The 19555-nt window shown below is 34.5% G+C and overlaps 1 protein-coding gene across 2 annotated transcripts in view; it reads right to left on the bottom strand.

The window, feature by feature from the left end:
• LOC120423982 (zinc finger protein ush) overlaps positions 1 to 19555 on the bottom strand; it is a 188257-nt gene that overhangs the window by 93095 nt on the left and 75607 nt on the right. The gene's annotated exons all lie outside the window — the stretch shown is intronic.

Raw genomic sequence — 19555 nt, 5'->3', positions numbered from 1 at the left:
TTTACCCGACCCTCTCCGATTTCAATGAAACTTTTTAGACATGTTATCCTAGGCCTATATAAGTCATTTTTGTGTATATGGAGCCAATTGTACTCAAAAATGATATTTGAGAAGGGTGTATGTTATTTTAATATTTTTGTATTTTGTAATTTCAAAATTACTGTATCTCAAAGCCGTTGCATCGTATCAAAAAGTGGTCAAACACAAACTTATAGGAAATTGGACTGGCTTTCTGAAAAAATACAATGAAAGAAAAATACGCACTCCTCTGAGATTTTTTAATTTTAGAGTTTAAAATTTAAATTTCAAGGTGACGTCACGATTTTTTTTCGTTCAAAATTTTTGAGGAATTAGCCTAAAATATTACAAAAAGACTCATAAAAAATGCAGAATGGTATGTCTCTCCTAAAAAAATACAAAAATCATTTACTTAAACTGTTTTTTTGAAAAGTGGTCTACACGTAAAAATTTTGAAAAACCGACAATGAGAATCGATTTTCCAGACAATTTTTCATAAAAGTCTTCATATTGACCATTGTTTTAAAAATAAAAATGTTGAAAAAAAGGTTTTTTGATGGTTTTTGGCAATTTGTATATGACAGACTTGATTTTTCAGTCTCGAAAATATTTTTACCGATAAGCTCGTCGAATTTCCTATAAGTTTGCCATTGACAGCTTTTCAATTTAACTCGTTTTAATATTTACGTAAGCTTATTTACTATCCAGGTATCTACCACACTGAAAAAAATACACTTTTTCAGTTATGAGCAATGTGATTAAGCCTATATCTGTAAGCCCATACATCATTCCTATTTAAATTTATCAAATTCTCCTTTTTGCCTTCCTCACCTTACTGATGAAAGGCTATAAATTAAACGAAAAATGAACTTCTTAATTTGACGTCCTTGACCCATCTTCAAGTATACATATCGACTCAGAATCAAATTCTGAGCAAATGCGTGTATAGAGATGTTGATCAAAAACTTGTCACTCCATAATCTCCGGACTGACTGAACGGAATTTGACCGTTGTGGCCTCATTCGATCCGTAGTGATGTTTAGTTAAGTACTTCAAAAGTTATGCTAACAAGACGATTATGGATAAAGTTTGCAAGATTCTAGAGTGGTTTTCGAAATAAAACCCGGCATGTTATATATTTTTAGAAAGGTTTTTAAAAGACCTTTTCAACGAGTCCAAAACATTGAAGATCTGACAATCCTATCAAAAGTTTTAAGCACTTAAGTGTTATCTATACACTTGTTGGTGCCGGATCTCGGAAATTTTGATGAAACGTAGTTCGGATCTAGCATGCGACCCATCGTTGGACATTTCCAACAAGTCCTAAAGAATGATGATCTGACAACCCTATTTGAAGAAATGAGTGATAGAGCCTAACGTGTCAAACTTGTTAAAGGGGAATGATGATTTTTTTACTAAATGTATTCAGTGAGTAAGGTACAAAACACCTTAGGTTGGATTAAGAAACGTTTTAGAATAATAATTGGATTGTTTGTTATTCATTATCAAGATAAAGTTTCCAGTATCTTCCCACAACTAAATTTAACAACTAAACCAAGAATGGTTTTAAAACATATTAAAACATTTTTCCAAATTTATAATCAGCGATGAATTCATGTCCTTGCAACAATGCCAAGATAATAATTATTATCAAATAATGAATTTAAAAACGAGTCTTAAAAGTTGATTTGAAGATTTGTGCATTGTGTATAGAAACGTTTATACTATCTGAATCTCTTTACAAAACCAGTTGGTACAAAATCGCACAGCGATCTGCTATGCGAACTGTTACGATCCCTCGATTCCATTTCCGAGAAAGTACCTTTTTTTCATTAGGCCACCTACCACCATCAGCTCCAAAAGGTCGGCGGTGCCCTGTTGCGCCTCATCGCCCGGGAAGGATTGTGTGATTCCAGAAACATATCACGAAAACCATTTTGCGCGCCGCGCGATTTCCATTCGCGATCTTGTCCGCGCAACTTCCCCGCCGACGAACAACAACAACAACCAGCCAGGGGCAGAGAACTACAACGACGATAATAAAACATTACCTAATTAAGGTCTCGGTGGCTCCCGTCGTAAGGTAACCTCGCGCAAAGAGATATTTTCAAATTAAACGTGATGTTGATCGCCACGGCGGCGGGGGTGGTTCTGGGCGGCCACACGCATTCACTGTTTTATGAGATGGTGGTGACTTGGGGATCGCTACAACAAGCTCCACCGGGGAGGCCTTATCTTGGCCCGATGGTCAAAAACATTCACCCGGGGACGACCAACGGTGTAGGTCCTGGACGTGATCGTCGTGGTGCAACAAAGTGTCTAGAGAGAGAGTTCAACTAGGGTTAGCAGAAGCAGTACTGCTGAAGTGGTCAACGCGCGAAGAATTGCCGCAATGCTCTTCAAACGCGAAACGCGCGGCCACGTAATCGCTGGCGATCGATCTTCACCAAACGGTAGACAACGTTCTCGGGGCCCGGCACAAAGAGCAGACCACCGCAGAGATACTAATCACTTGCAAATTTCGACGGATTCCGGTAGCATTATACGCGCGCGAGGGCCCTTTCATGCGTTCCCCATTGTATGCAAATGTCCCACTTCTTTTCGGGGGAGGACACCGCGCGGAAGATGATCCTCGGGAGTTGCAGTTCTGTTTTGGTTGAATGCAACTGCTGCACGTCGAATGCAAACATGCCGCCACCACGCCACTGCACTGTACAGTCTGCAAGATCGGGCCCACCGATACGCAATTATGAAAGGTCCCCGCGCCGAAAAGGGGGCCACCTCAACAAGCCTTTTACTCGATTCTCGATCCTACCACGGTTACCTCACGAGTGGACCTAAAGTTTAATGGAATATTTATCTCCGAAATGGAGACTCTCGCGTGCTCGGCTTATCGTGGAATGAAAGTAACACACCGTCCTCCATGGACGACCTCCTCCCTACCCAAGTATCTCTTCTGGGAGGGCTTCGGGAAGTGATTGATCCGTCCTGCGACCAGACGATCACGCTGGTCTCTAAGCTTGAAAAATTGATCGAATTGATCGGTCTCGATGAAGAAGGCGGCGGGAGAGTTTTAATAAACGCCAGACGCAATCGCTCGATCACGACCACTCAACACCTCTTCTGGAGAGTGGTGGTGCTCGATTAGCTTTGAATTTTGAGAAAGGCAGCTACTTGATGGGAAACACGAGCACCGACTCGGTCTAATCCGGTAATAATGGAAACTAATCAATGTTTGAACTAGTCTGTTTTTTGTGGTTTGGTTCTGGAACAAATTGCTTGGAATTCGGCGCATTAACTTTGAACCCACAAGATGATAGTGAGGTACGAGACCTCTGCTATTCTTAAAAATCGCTATAACCAAAGTGTCAAAGATCATAAAGTCGTCAATTTATGGCTTATCCCAGAGTAAGCACGAACAACCAGACAGAGTGACTATGCGGCACAAGTAGTAAATAAAGAATTATAAGAATGGAAATCGTTGTTTGTGTCTTCTCTTGGCAGAGACCTTTTTGACACAACGTTCAGGAGAACATTTGAGATTGCTCAGTTCCGATCTGGATATGTGTTGCTTTTTTCTCAGTATCAATTTAGATTAAAAAAAAACTCGTATCGAAAATTGTTATGATGTATTAAGTACTTTAATAGTTATGCTAATAAATCATCTCGGCTAAATCTGACGAAACATTCCAAGATATAAACTCAATTTTAGAACATTTCAAGACCGATTGACTTCCAAGACAACTTTTTTGTGCATGATATTAGGCAAATGATTTACCAATGAAACTTTATTGTTTGGCAACACTGTCTTAAGATATTCAGAAAAACATAGAAATGTAAGCAAATCTTAACTAAAATCATAAAATTTAGCTTGAACATTACCGCCTTAATTTGAAGAACAATAACGAAAAGTCATAAAGTCAGACAATCTGGCAACACTATTAAAAAAACAAAAAAAAAATTGTTGAACATTTTAAAGAAATTTGTATATAAATTAGGCGCAGATCCTAATTAAATGTAATTTGTTAGGAATTCCAAAAATCATTTCGGTTACCAGATTTGTTCAAAAATTTGGCAATACAGATTCGATTATCTGATCTATCCGATCTACCGCTTACGAGGCGGTAGCGTCACCACCACATGAAATATTGAAACAATACATTTCGTAATTTAATAGGCAATTAACTATTCAATAGAGTCGAAGAACTCGATATATTGGCCATCTATATGTTTACATGATTTTTTTTTCGATTTTCGTCTATTTCTGTGTAATTTTTTTCACCGCATTAATTTAGGTAAAATGAAAGAAAATGAGGTCAATTTACACGTTAAAAAATTAAACTTGCTGTATTTCATACATTTTGTTAACTTTCACATTATAACGTCTGTTGTGTGTTATCTTGAGATTTTTGAAGATTGATGGCTATTTTTGCCAAAATTATGAATGATGGAGTCAAATTTTTGAATTGAATGCTTGAGAAACCATTTGAAAACAGACATGACATTCAATATAAAGATTTAATAATTTCACACAATTTTATTTATTTAACAAAAAAATAAAATTGAAGATTTTTTTTTATGGAAATTCTCAGATTTGTTATTTCATCAGGAAATGAGAGATTAGTTCATCAACTGTCATAAATTGTGTTTAGACGAAACCCTAATTCTTGAGGAAGGTCTTTACCAAAAACAGATGAATTTAAATAAGTTTTTTCAACTTTTCCATCAATTTTTATCTAAAGGAGTCCACATCATTGTAGAGTGCTAATTTTCACCTTCTCTACCTACTTGTTAAAACGCATCAAAAAAGGAGAAAAAGAGTGCCCATTGAGAAGTGTGTGTTGGCTGCAAGTTACTCTTCAGGGCCGATGCAAAAGGGCCTTCTGCGCTGCACTTCTGGCCGGTCGCCGTTGTTGTTGTTGGATAAATGCGTTCCAGAGCCTGAACCTTTTGCTTGCCTTGCCAGACTCGTTATCGGATGCAGATTCATCTCGATCGATTGTTATGCTTTCTCATGCTTGTTTGTCTTCTCTCTCTCTTGTTTCGTTGCTTCTCATCTCCTCGTTGTGGTGCACTATGGAATCTCTGAAAGTTGGAGGAGGGCAAACGGAAAACGAGGTAGATTGCGTAATAAATTGGGAAATTACCGAAGGAGGGTACTGTCTCTTTTCTATGCAATTTATGCAAACCATGTGTGACTTTCTTCTGCGTAAAACAATTGCCAACCGTCAACATCAATCCCGAAGACAACGAAGAGAAACAATAGCGCACCAAAAACGAGCATCACTTCTCTCGGAGATAGTGATCCTTGTGCGCAGAGAAAAAAAAACCGAGAAGAAGAAGCAGCATCACATCCTCTTCGTTTCTTCAATTTTCCCGGGCCGAACGCGCGAACCGAGCAAAACAATCGTGAGATATTTATTGCCCTTCGATCGTCGGCCCGCGATATCGGTTTTCAATTGGTGCAATCGTTTGTTTCGAGAACTTTATCACCGGCCAGCGATCTTTTCGCGCGTCCGCATTTTCAGCTGCGTTTCGTGGCTGCCGTTGCTGATCTTCTGCAGCTTCTCACTTGTGTGTGTGTGTGGTGGGTGCGGGGTGGTGGGGACTCGGTGCGATTCGCACATTTTCTCCCTTCCTCGGGATTGGATCTCCTTCGAGAGAGAGAGCAAGCGATTCTCTAGAAAATATCAGAAATGATAGTTTTCATTTGATAGTTTTTTTTAGCGATCACTGATTTGTTAGAAATAATTATTTCTGACAACATTTAGTGTTGATTTTAGAAAATACTCAATACGCCGCCATTTTGGTTGCCATCTTGGATATAAAAATTCTAAATCAATTTAGAGTAGTCTAGGCGTCATACTTAAGCCCAACAATAAAAAAATAAGATGATTATTCGAAGTGATTTTTCTAAGGCCTTTGTATAATCGAGTGTGGATTTCTCAAAAAAATCATTCTTGTTTAATTTTCTAGAGAACGACCAATCGCAAAAGGATTGTGGAGGGGGAGGATGCTGCCGCTGATATTGCCGCTGACCAGCGAGGGCGCGGGGTCACGGGACATTCCGCCACGATGTAGCTACATAATTGTGGAAATGTACATTTTGTGCATTTTTATAGCCGGCTACAAATTTATATTTATCGACTTGGTTCGGGGTCGGCTTGGGCCGTACGTGAACATACCGTTTCGTGGACACATCTTCGGAGTCGAAGAAGAAGAAGTGGAAGAATCGGTCGATCTTTTGTTTTTTTCCCCGTGCCTTTCTTGCGTAGAGTCGCGGTCACACTTGCGCGCGCGCGAAAGGACCACGAAGAAGCGACGAAGATCTCCTCTCCCGGCAGGCTTGATTTGAAAATCGCATTGTTTTGCGGTCGCGGTCGTTTTCGGGGGAATCTTCGGGCCAGACCAGCATCTTCGAGCAAAAGGGCCGTGTTAGACTCTTTGTCTCTGGCTGTTTGTGGTTCGCCAGGGGAAAATGGCACACCAGAGATCGGACGGAAACGATACCGGGCAAAAAGCACTAATTGATTGCATTCTTCGTGGCACTTGTTTGTCAGTTTATATTTGAAGGAATGTTGAGTGTTTTTATTTCGGCGGTTTGTCGGTTGTCGTGTTCTGTTTGAGGTAATAAAAATGTTCGATGAGCTTGCGAATTAAAATTGCTTTTGATTGGGCTCAGCAGTTTATACTTAAAGCAAACATACATTTGTTTAACCAGTCCACATAGGGAAACGGCAGATTTTTCCATTGGGCACCTAATGTTGGCATATCAGCACTTTGACGTTCGATTATTGCTTCTAAATAACTTTTTCAACTGATATCAAGCAAGCAAGTTTCTATAAAAAAAATTGCAATTATTATTTGTGATATTATGAGAATCTGCTAATAGAGCAATTCTCTACGAAAACGGTCTTTTTTCTTAAATTTTAATTTTTGTATTTTTTAATCCGACTGAAACTTTTTTGGTGCCTTCGGTATGCCCAAAGAAGCCATTTTGCATCATTAGTTTGTCCATTAAATTTTCCATACAAATTTGCCAGCTGGCCATACAAAAATGATGTATGAAAATTCAAAAATCTGTATCTTTTTAAGGAATTTTTTGATCAATTTAGTGTCTTCGGCAAAGTTGTAGGTTTTCCTATTAAAATTTTTGTCACTAAAACTTGATTTGCGAAAAAACACTATTTTTATTTTTTTTAATTTTTTGATATGTTTTAGAGGACATTAAATGCCAACTTTTCAGAAATTTCCAGGTTGTGCAAAAAATCTTTGAGCGAGTTATGAATTTTTGAATCAATACTGATTTTTTTCAAAAAATCGAAAAATTGGTCGCAAAAATTTTTCAACTTCATTTTTCGATGTAAAATCAAATTTGCAATCAAAAAGTACTTCAGTCAAATTTTGATAAAGTGCATCGTTTTCAAGTTAAATCCATTTTTAAGTGACGTTTTTGAAAATAGTCGCAATTTTTCATTTTTTTAAATTAGTGCACATGTTTGCCCATCCTTGAAATTTTTTTTTTGAAAAGCTGATAAAATTCTCTCTATTTCGCATTTTTGAACTTTGTTGATACGACCTTTAGTTGCCGAGATATTGTCATGCAAAGGTTTAAAAACAGGAAAATTGATGTTTTCTAAGTCCCACCCAAACAACACACCATTTTCTAATGTCGATATCTCAGCAACTAATGGTCCGATTTTCAATGTTAAAATATGAAACATTCGTGAAATTTTCCGATCTTTTCGAAAAAAATATTTTCAAAATTTTTAAACCAAGACTAACATTTTAAAAGGGCGTAATATTGAATGTTTGGCCCTTTTGAAATGTTAGTCTTGGTTTAAAAAAATTGAAAATATTTTTTTCGAAGAGATCGGAAAATTTCACGAATGTTTCATATTTTAACATTGAAAATCGGACCATTAGTTGCTGAGATATCGACATTAGAAAATGGTGTGTTGTTTGGGTGGGACTTAGAAAACATCAATTTTCCTGTTTTTAAACCTTTGCATGGCAATATCGCAGCAACTAAAGGTCGTATCAACAAAGTTCTAAATTGCAAAAAATAGAGTGTTTTCTCAGCTTTTCAAAAATATTTTTTTCAAAAGTGGGCAAACATGTGCACTAATTAAAAAAAATGAAAAACTTCGACTATTTTCAAAAAAGTCACCTAAAAATGGATTTAACTTGAAAACGGTGCACTTTATCAAAATTTCACTAAAGTACTTTTTGATTGCAAATTTGATTTTATATCGAAAAATGAAGTTGAAAAATTTTTGCGACCAATTTTTCGAATTTTTTTTTTAAATCAGTATTGATTCAAAAATTCATAACTCGGTCAAAGATTTTTTCTGAAATTTCTGAAAAGTTGGCATTTGATGTCCTCTAAAACATATCAAAAAATAAAAAAAATAAAAATAGTGTTTTTTTTTGCAAATAAAGTTTAAGTGACAAAAAAAAAAAAATCACCAAAATTTTTTTTACCTTGTATCATTTTTTCCAGTGTAGTCCATATCCATACCTACAACTTTGCCGAAGACTTCAAATCGATCAAAAAATTCCTTCAAAAGATACAGATTTTTGAATTTTCATACGTCATTTTTGTATGGCCAGCTGTCAAATTTGTATGGAAAATTTAATGGACAAACTAATAATGCACAATGGCTTCTTTGGGCATACCGAAAGCTCCAAAAAAGTTTCAGTTGGATTAAAAACTACAAAAAAAAAAAAAATCGAATGACCGAAATCTGAGAGAACTGCTCAATAAACAAAATTCCCACTGTATAAATCCAGTTCGAATGGTAGTTCCGAAATCGCAAAAAATGTATTCAACTCGTTGCGAAACATGGTATTTTCAACACTTTTCGTATTCATCCAATTTGATAAACATCGTTGGGTCTTTACCCATTATCTCTTATTGATTTTTTTGTAACCTTTTGCTTTTATTTCAGAATGAAAAAATCGGAATTCTTTAACAGATGTCATCACTATTTATCAATATTTATTATTATATTATTAACGAAATCGTTTCTCATGCATATATTTTGGTACTAATAAGCTTTTTTTTTCTAAAATCGAGTCTAATATTTGAAAAATGACGCTAGAATTTAAAATGCCGATTTCACGGTGTCTGCACAGAATTTCGAGATATGATTTTTGAAAACAAAAACTGGGCTTTTCGAAGCGTCACGCGTGAAACGGAAAAAAGACGAAATCGGGGAAAACGAAAATCTGCTTTTCACTCAATGCAGTTTCCTGCATAGATAATCATCTTTAGAATGATTGAAACAGTTTTTGTTTTTCGCCAAAAAAAATCGTTTTAAGTTTTTTTTTAAATAAATGATTGTTAAATAAGTATACTTATACACATTGAATTTCATATCACTTTTTTCATTGAAATGTTAAAATCGTGGCGAAAATTTTAATTTGATTTTTTTTATTTTCAGCAATGTTCGTTAAAACAAACTTTATGTTCTGTGATTCAAAATAAAATTTAGTTTTAATAAAAATGTCCTGATTAGAATAAAAATGTGATAATTCTGAAGTCCGTTTCGAGTAAATATTTATACAGCAATTCCCCACGAAAACAGCATGGAAAAAAACAAAAGTCCTCGGATCGGGATCAAAATTTTTTTTGGGGGTTCCCTGGCCGAAATAATTAGACCCGTATTTTTTTGTTTGTCCATTAGGGTGACCTACGCCGTGTTAGGGTGGTCTGAAAAATTGCCATTTTCGTCGATTTTCGCAAAAACCACTTTTTTCGAAAAATCATAACTCCTCGCCATTTTAATCGATTTCAATTGTCATATACGCAAATGAAAGGTGATAAGTTGGCCTTTCAAAAAAAAATAGCAAGAAGTTTCAAAAATCTAGCCTAACATATGAAAAGGGCGTATGAAACTTTAAAACGCCGTTTTGATGGTGTCTGGACCAAAGAGCCTATGTCTGGAAATATTTTTATCGGATTCCCCGGACATTTTTACATAACATACTAAAAAATTGGAGGAGTTCATTAACAGGATTCCGAGATATGATTTTTTGAAAATAAAATCCGTGTTTTTTGACGCGCCGCGCGCAAAAACCGGAGAATGACGAAATTGGCAAAAAATCTACTTTTTTCACTAAAACTGCGATAACTTTAAAATTTTAGCGATGACCTATGCATGTCTGGGTACCAAAAGTTGCATCTCTTAATTACAAAAAATTTGGTATCCAAACATCGCTGAAATTTTAAAGTTATCGCAGTTTTCGTGAAAAAAGTAGATTTTTTGTCAATTTCGTCATTTTCCGGTTTTTGCGCGCGGAGCGTCAAAAAACACGGATTTTATTTTCAAAAAATCATATCTCGGAATCCTGTTAATGAACTCCTCCAATTTTTTAGTATGTTATGTAAAAATGTCCGGGGAATCCGATAAAAATATTTCTAGACATAGGCTCTTTGGTCCAGACACCGTCAAAACGGCATTTTAATGTTTCATACGCCCTTTTCATATGTTAGGCTAGATTTTTGAAACTTCTTGCTATTTTTCTTTGAAAGGCCAACTTATCACCTTTCATTTGCGTATATGACAATTGAAATCGATTAAAATGGCGAGGAGTTATGATTTTTCGAAAAAAGTGGTTTTTGCGAAAATCGACGAAAATGGCCATTTTTCAGACCACCCTAACACGGCGTAGGTCACCCTAATGGCCAAACAAAAAAATACGGGTCTAATTATTTCGGCCAGGGAACCCCCAGAAAAATTTTGAGCCCGATCCGAGGACTTTTGTTTTTTTCCATGCTGTTTTCGTGGGGAATTGCTGTATATTGAGCTAGCAAACTTGATGGAATTAATGCATATTTTCATTTATTGAAAAATTCAGTAGTAAACAAATATTCGGTTAAACTTAACAAAATTATTCACGAAAATTTATAATTTTGCTCTCTACTACAATAATTTAAAAAACGTTATTTTGTCCTTTTAACACAATAAGAGATTTGTTTTTGGATTTGTTGAATTATCACAAGTTGAGAATAAATTTTGAATGTTTTTTATCTTACATGTTTGCTTTGAAGTGGTTCCACTTTTCTGTCTAACACTGTTGAGATATTAAAAAAAGTTAAGTAAGCTAAAAACCGTTTATTCCACAGTTTTCCACATTGTCGATTCTTAACATTTTATGAACAGTTAATGATTTTATTTAAGAGAAAGATTAAAATAAATAATTGATATTATTCTTGTCGAAATGATTTTATCCTCGGTCTTACTAGGTGGTTACGCAAAATTTACTCTATTTTTTTGTGAAATTACTTCAAAAAGAACCCTCTGAAAATTGTTATTTTAATAAATACATAAATTGAAATGCTTATATGTTAAACATTTCCTCACATTCGAGTTATTTACCATTTAATAAGCGTTCAGTACTCACTTGAACTCAGTTACTATTATTATCCACAATTTACGTAATCCGAAAAATCGCAAAACTCACCTGAAAATAGAGAAGAAAAATGCATAATATTAATACCTTGCGTCACCTCACCACTAAATTCACTATAACTAATAGTCCACAGATCTCGCACCCAACTCCATCACTGTCTCACAACTTGGTCACAGAACCTTCGAGAGGGTGTGAAAAATGCTTCCACCTAATTTGATAATGACGAGTAAAGTGAATCAACTGCCGGGGGTTTGTCGTCGCCCAGCTCGTTCGCCTACTTCCGAGTCAAGTTTCGCGCAGTTCTTTCTTCTTGCTCAGGAAGTCGCCTTTTAACGGGTGGGTGGTGAGGGGGGAAATGTGGGTGCAAATTGTCTACAAATCACACACCACCAGCGACAGATAGAACAAGGAAGACGTTGGTGGAAAAGAAATAGAGAGAGGAACCATCGTTCGTCTCCTCATGCTCAGAGCTTTTATCAGCATCACTCCTGTTGCCTTTGGTTTTTCCGGCGAGAAAAATCTAGCTAGAGGATGTGTATTTGTGTGTGTGTGGGAGGAAAACTCCCGACTGCCGGAAAAGCAAGAATGAATAACTTTTCCTCCTTTACTATTATCAGCAAAACACTCTCAGGTTGGTTTTCGTCCTTCAAGGAAGATCGGGATTTTCCTCCCAACCCCCCATCTTCTTTTGTTCTTTTCGTCGGGAAAACTCACAACAAACACACATCGTCGTCGTCGTCGTCTTCGTTGGTTGTGTTTGCTATCAGTCGGTGAGATCTTAAACTCCACACACCGCAGAAGAATTGGTCTCGTTTTTCCCGCCAATTTCCTCGAGCCCTCCCTGCTGCTTATGGGTGGCTTCAAATTCAAACCTCCGTGTGTGTGTGAATGTGTGTTTGGGTGATGTTTATTAGGGGGTTGATTATGTGCGGAAAGTAACTTGCCCGATTTGGCCGCGGCGACAATCAGCGATCATGATATTTAAATTGTGCGCTACGTGGTGCCGTTTTTTTGTGTGGAAGGGTAATTTTTTGCTCATTTATCAAACAAGTGGCGAATTTTGTTTGCCGAAGGAAATGAGGCTTTTGGCGCACGGTGGAAGTTCGACGGCGAGAAGGAATTGTTGAGTAAACAATATCAAGTAGCTTTGGCTTAACTGACCGAAAAAATTGCTTGTTTGCACGTTGGATTAAAACTGGAGCGATTTATGTTTATTTAGCAATCACAAAAAGTAAGACTGGATATTGAAAGTCGCCATAGTTTTCCAAGTTTAATGGCTTGACAGATAATTCGATAATAAACTTTCTGAAACTTCTTAAAAAAATATGATTGCAAACAGATTTATCAATTTTTCAATGTGAGAAGATGAGTTGATTTAAGTTTAAATCATTCATAAGCCGGAGAGAGAGTCTAAATAATCTTAAAATTTCGACAATTGTCATTCAATTTATTGACTTATATCGATAAAAAAAACAAGATTGAATAATTTATTATAAATTTCAAAAACTATATACATTCATGGTTTTATCAGTTTCTTAACTGTCAGCAAAAAAAACAAATTATTTATAAGTTCCTGGTAGGTGTTTATAATCTCATTATTGATATAATAAAAATTTTATGCTTTTTTGTTTTTATTTATTGTTAAATTTATTTTATTTCAAATTTGTATTCCTATCGAAATTTCCCCAAAAAATACAATGTCAAAAAAATAAATGCACAATATTAAAACTTCCATAGAAAAAAACTGGTACAATCGATTGTAAAATATTAAGGATTTAATCGCTTCTCGGCCTAAAGGCTGAGATCAGAGTGTGTTTTAAGGATTCAGTCAATAAGGTGTATTTTGTTCTTTTTCAATCAAGTGGAGCATTTTAGACTTTTCACATTTTTTTTTAAATATTGGGACCACACATGAAAAATTAAGAAAGAAAAACTATGATTTCATGAATTTATTGAAATTTAGATTCTTTTTGTCGTGCTATTGTTATTATTAGGCTTAGTGATTTTTCACGCTCAGAAATTGCAAATTTCACGGGGACTTTAATTTCAAAACGCCAAATTTCACGGAAATTTCGCGGAACGTGAAACATATAAAAATAGATATGAAAATTTTATGTTAGACTTACAAAAAGTACTCTTTATGCTCTATTGAATATTATTTTTCAATAAACTAAAAAAAATCATGCCACGTTAAGAAAACTAATTAAAAAAATCTTGAAAAAAATGATAGGCATGCGTATTTTCATTTATTGAGCTGCCTTTTTGATGTTCGTAACGAAATCTTCAAAATTTTATTTAAAATCAGAAAACGAAAAAAAATAACTTCCACGGAAATTTCCACCCAAATAATCAAATATCGCGAAAATCAAACAGCCTCAGAAAAAATCTGAAATGTTCTTAAAATGTGACTTTAAAGATAAAAAAAAAAAACATTTTTTAAATCTTGAATAAACCAAGCTTGAACCTTTCAACTTCTTTTAATAATATATCTTTCAAAATTCAAATTAAATAATAGTTAAATTTTTATAACGGCGAATGACAAAAATGATAAATTTAGTTAGTTTCCTAAGAAAACCTGACAAACTATTGTTTATTGCATCAAGAAAATAGCAATCTATTTTCTCAATATTTTCTTCCTCTTCTCTGATGGAATTACATTTATCAATCTATTTTTTTTTGCTCATCTGGTTATATCATTGACCGGAAAAAAGGGAAAGACGACTATTTTCACTGATTGTAACTTTTAAAGGAATGTTTTCTTTTAATTGATTTCTAAAAACAATTCAATACAACTTTAAAAAATCTGTGCAATCTTTAAAAAAAATCACAGTGACTAACAAGTTTTGGTTGAAAGAGACAAAATTAAAAAAAAATCCGAGAATATTTTTTTCTTTAAATAAATTTGGTTAACATTGTTTAAATATTCACTTATCAGTGAATGTTGTATCAATTTCATGTTAATATTTGTTTAACTAACAATTCTTCAAACGCTTTTCAATTGAAATCCAATGAAATTTACTTTAAAGGTCTTTATGAATGAAATATTTATTTTGTTGTTATTTTATTGAATTGATTTGAGAAAATTGATAAATTTCACGGGATTTCACGGAAATCTTCAAATTTTACGATTCTCACGCTCTCCGCGAAATCGTGAAAATTCACTTACCCTAGTTATTATATATTTGTATTATTTTCAGACTCGAAAAAAAATAAAAATATATTTTTTTTTATCTTTTTTTGATATGAAGATTCTTTTTCTGAATTAATTGGAGCTTCTATTGTTAAAGCAGAGTAAATTTAGATTACAATTCTACTTTGGGTTTCTCAACTAAAATATAGAGTTTAATATTATTTTTTAATGAAATTATAACAGTATATCGATTTATTCATTGAATTTTATTTAAGAAATTAATGCTTTGGTGCCTGTTTCCATTTTAATAAATGACGAATATTCAACGTTTTTTGATGTGACAAAATTTGCCAAGTAATAAACTGCCGCTCTAATCTAGTCCGTCCCATGTGTAAAAACAGCAAGCCGAGAAAAACGCAGGTCAAATTTGTCCCACTCATAAGGCTACGTGTTAGGATTTCACGAAAAAGTGGATTTTCTTCGTTTTTCTGGAACAAAGTACTAAATTTTATTAGGTTTTTTGATAGTTCACATGATTTCGAACCAAACTGCATCATTACCTAAAAAATGACGAAATGACATATGGGACGGACTTGATTCGAGCGGCAGTAAACATAATTTAAAGATAAATTTATGGTAATTTCTATACACAAACATTTTTAAAAAAATTCAGGACTTTCTTGTTTGCTCTTAAGTAGAATATTGATTTTATTCTTAAATCAGTATTTCAATAAATAACAATGAATCTTCTTTTTGAATAACATATTACCTTATCTGGAATTATCATTAAAACAAATGATTAACTTTTTTTTCCATTCGAAGCAAATTAAAGCCGAAAGGCAAAAATCTGTAAAAGCGAGCACTGCTTCTCAAAAATGTTATTAATCACCTTATTGGACCTTTGACAACATAAAAAATAAAAATCAAGAGATAATGTATTATTATTCATCATAAGTTCGAATTATTTGATATGATTTACGGTGATTTGAAAAAAAAAGAAAAATGCGTAGATGAAAATGCTTTGAAATTCATAAATATTCTCCTTCCGTTATCAATCTTCTTCCCAAAAACTCATAAAAATCGCACATAAAGGAAGCTTTATGACTTTTTAATCAATCTGGCAAAGTTGGTCTCCTCCTTCCAAGATAACCCTGCCCCCATAATCAAAAGAACCTCCCCAGTGTGCATCATCAGCCCGAAATGAATACGATAATGTTCCTTGTTGTTACCTCCCCCTTGCTCCTCCCACCATATCCCAAGAGTGACTTCCCGTTCAACTTCTTCCCAAAAGCAGCATACTGAAATTTCTGAAAATTATCATGTACCAAGAAGCCTCCAAGCACCAACAACCCAACACCATCACCAGCAGCAGTCAGCAGTTAATATGATAATAACAATAACAATCATAAACGTTAATGTAATCATATCTCTGGTTTGCGAGCCCCCCGACCTCCTGCTTCCTCTTACAATTCTGTAGGCAAAACACATATCACAGCAGCAGCATCCAATTGCTTGTTGTGGTGGTGGTGGTACTGCATCACACAATCAAGTGCGAACACACACACACACACCCACATCGGCGCGAAACACGAAACGTGATAAATTAAATGTTGGTACACACTTCGAACCCCGGTGTGTGTGTGTGTGCTAAGAATCATAATGACATAATAAGACGCCGATTGTCGGTCGTCGTCGTCGTTGGTGTGTGTGTGTGTGTGTGTGTGACTTGTGTGGAAGTGTGCGAACGCGGACTGCAAATATATCATCTCCTTCAGGACACGTGTGTAAGGATTGCAGGGGAGAGAAGAGTACGTGAAAATAGCTTTACACAGATTAATTATAGAATTTAAATCAGTTTTAGAAAAACATACAAAATAACCCAATCATTGAAAGCAAAATTGCTTTAAAACTAAGAGTTTTGAATAAATGAAATAAAATTTAAAAAATTAAAAAAATAATGAAATGAACACACACACACACACACACACACACAACCAGAGACATGTTTGAAGTTTGAATTAAAAATGAAATTTAAAAGATCAAAATAACAGTTCATTTTCAACCTCCCACAAACCCCTCTCTCCTCTACGCCCATTATTCCCAAACGGTTTATTGTTAACTTTTGCCTATCTTTGGGCGCCGACGACGACGAAGTTGTGCTGCGGATTCCGACAGGTCCGGGGTGCGCCCCGGGAATGGGAAGGACGACCTGGCCACGTGTCCTGGGCGTCGCGCGACATCGTCGTCGTTGACTTTGAAGGGGAAATGGCAAACGGGCTTCCGTTCGCGGCTCTGGATGTTGTTGTTGTTGTGTTCCTCCCACGCTTCAGCGGTTCAAATCATCGAGATAAACTTTATATGTGAAATATGGCCGCCCTGGTCCACACGTGTTTGTGTGAGTTTGCGGGGGAGGCTTAATATATGTAATTTCAGACGTTATTGTGCAATTCGATGAATTGTTGTGCAAATGAACTTGTGAAATCTTAAGAGATTCAATTTGATGATTTCAAAAATTTACACTCGCCAATAAAAAAGTTCAAATCTCCCTAAACCCCTCGTAAAAGAAACCCTCGCAACCCCCCAATCCATTATGACGGAAGATTACGACTGTCCCACAACCCGTTATCAACGGGACGCCACCTTGTCCCACCCTCTCCCTGCAGTAAAATTTCAATTTTTTCTAACCATCCCCCACAAGAATTCACACCTAATCTCGCCGTCCGATATGTAAATCTGACTTTTTAAATAAACATCACATTTGGCACCACAACCAGCAAGTGTGGCCAGAGTTTTGAATAAAAGTCAGCAGCAGCAGCTTATCGGTGCAAAGGCAAGAGGAACCCCGTTACCGGAAGGTGGTCTTGCCCAGACTTGGACTTGAGGTCGGAGAAAAAGATGATGGCAGAATTTTGGACCGAACCTGTGCTGTGTGGTGGAAGACTTGGAAAGGGCATTTTCTAGCTTGTTCCTTGTTTTGAAAGAGTTGAGCGGTGTGTTGACATCGAATTTATTGAAAAAATTAAGTTTGAAAAATTAAATAAAAATCTAATTTGACATGCTGGCATCACTGGAATTGAGGTTCGTCGCTTATCGTTGCACAAATCTTTCAAAGCAGAATTATCTTTATTTCTAAGGTGAAAAATATTCAGAAATTAATGATAAAGTGTTTTCTAAAATAAAGATTTTCAGCTGAAAGACACTAGCAAAATTTTAAAGCATAAAATAATAACTAGAAAACTTTGATAAGATTTGCTAGTTTGACGAAGAGGGATTTGTAAACTATTTTATTTCAAAATTTAAACAGCTGAGAACAATTAATTCTGCCTTTTCGGGATGAAGCCACACAGTTAAAAAAATGGTAATATTACATCTAAGAGAGGTCATTGTGTGTAATTTTACATCAGGAACTGGTAAAGTTTCTGTTGAATTTCACATTTTTATAATTATTTTAGGTAAAATTACTCAAAAATTAGGTTACAATCTGCTTTTTCAGGAAAAAGTTAAAAAAATAAAGGAGTTAATTACTTATACACTTTTTTAAGCTGTTTGACATAAATGAATTTGAAAAAAGGGAAATTACTCAAAAAATATACAAATTTACACACGGAGGTAAAATTATGTTTTTTTTTAACAAAAACTTTCTAAATTCCTTCAATGAATTTTATCATGAAGTTTATGTAATCTTAAAAACCAAGGATTGACTCTTCTGATACTTTTGGATAATTTTTCCAAAATGCAAATTTGCATCTTTTTCGATGTAATTGATATTTACCATGTATGCCTTAAATCTTTAAATAAATTCAAACAAACAAAAACAAGCAAAAAGTTTTGTTAAATGCATTTGATATATTACTGTCGTGTAATAAGGCTGTTACAAGTGTGATTTGAAGTTGTTATCCCTCGGTTTTGGTCAAAGTCAAAACGGGGTAAAAAAAATAAAAAAAAAATCCCAGAAATTAGCTAAACAAATTTGAAGAATGATTTTCGAAATTTTGTAACAAAAAGTATCACAAAATGCTTTTAAAATCATACAGTCATGCCTCTATATAAAATACGCAAAATATCAAATATTTTATGGAAATATATTTGCAAATTTGCATTTTGGAAAAATTATCCAAAAGTATTAGATGAGTCAATCCTTGGTTTTTTAGATTACAAAGACTTCATGATTTTTATCATTGAAGGAATTTAGAAAGTTTTTGTTCAAAAAAACATTATTTTACCTCAGTGTGTAAATTTGCATATTTTTACGTTTGAACTATAAATTAAAAATTTGCAGAGAGAATGAAAATCCTTTTTGAATAAAAATGCATGAATAAGCGTTATACAATATATTCTGCATGATTTACAATCGATTTTATCAATGAAAGTTTTAATTTTAGCAAATTTTTGGGAAAATCTTGTAGGACAAAAATTTGAAATAATATTCGGGCTCGGGAACTTGACATTTTAATTTCAAATTTTTTATATATATTTCAAAATAAGCCAATTCTAAACAAAATAATGATTTAAATTAATTTGGAATAGTTTTTTGTGCAAGCATAAAAAACAACGTTATTTTTGTGGAATATTTTAAAGAGACATTTTTAAAATATTTGCCTTATAAAATAAATGCCAAATATCTAATTTATCAAATAAAATCTCTAAACTCGAAACTTATGAAAAATTATTAAAAAAAACAAAATTTATAAATATGGAAAAAGGCTTTTATACATTATTTCTTCAGTAGAATCCTAAAACTATTTTGTCATTGATATTATCATGTTTTTTCGGTAGAAAATCGACATATTTTGAAGTTATGAAGTTTATTTTAAAAAAAGTTAAAAAACCATTTTACCTAAAATATGTGTTAAATTTTTACCATGATCAAAATTCACCAAAAACTGATGAAAATTCATCAGTTCCTGATGTAATTTTGAACTGTTTTTTACATAAATCTGTCACCATTCCCTGAATAATATTACAATACTTTTTTTCTGTGTAGTGCTG

Source organism: Culex pipiens, chromosome 2 (genome assembly GCF_016801865.2).
Source record: "Culex pipiens pallens isolate TS chromosome 2, TS_CPP_V2, whole genome shotgun sequence".
NCBI lineage: Eukaryota > Metazoa > Arthropoda > Insecta > Diptera > Culicidae > Culex > Culex pipiens.
Note: the sequence above shows the minus strand (reverse complement) of the source record. Positions and strands in the feature narration are given on the sequence as shown.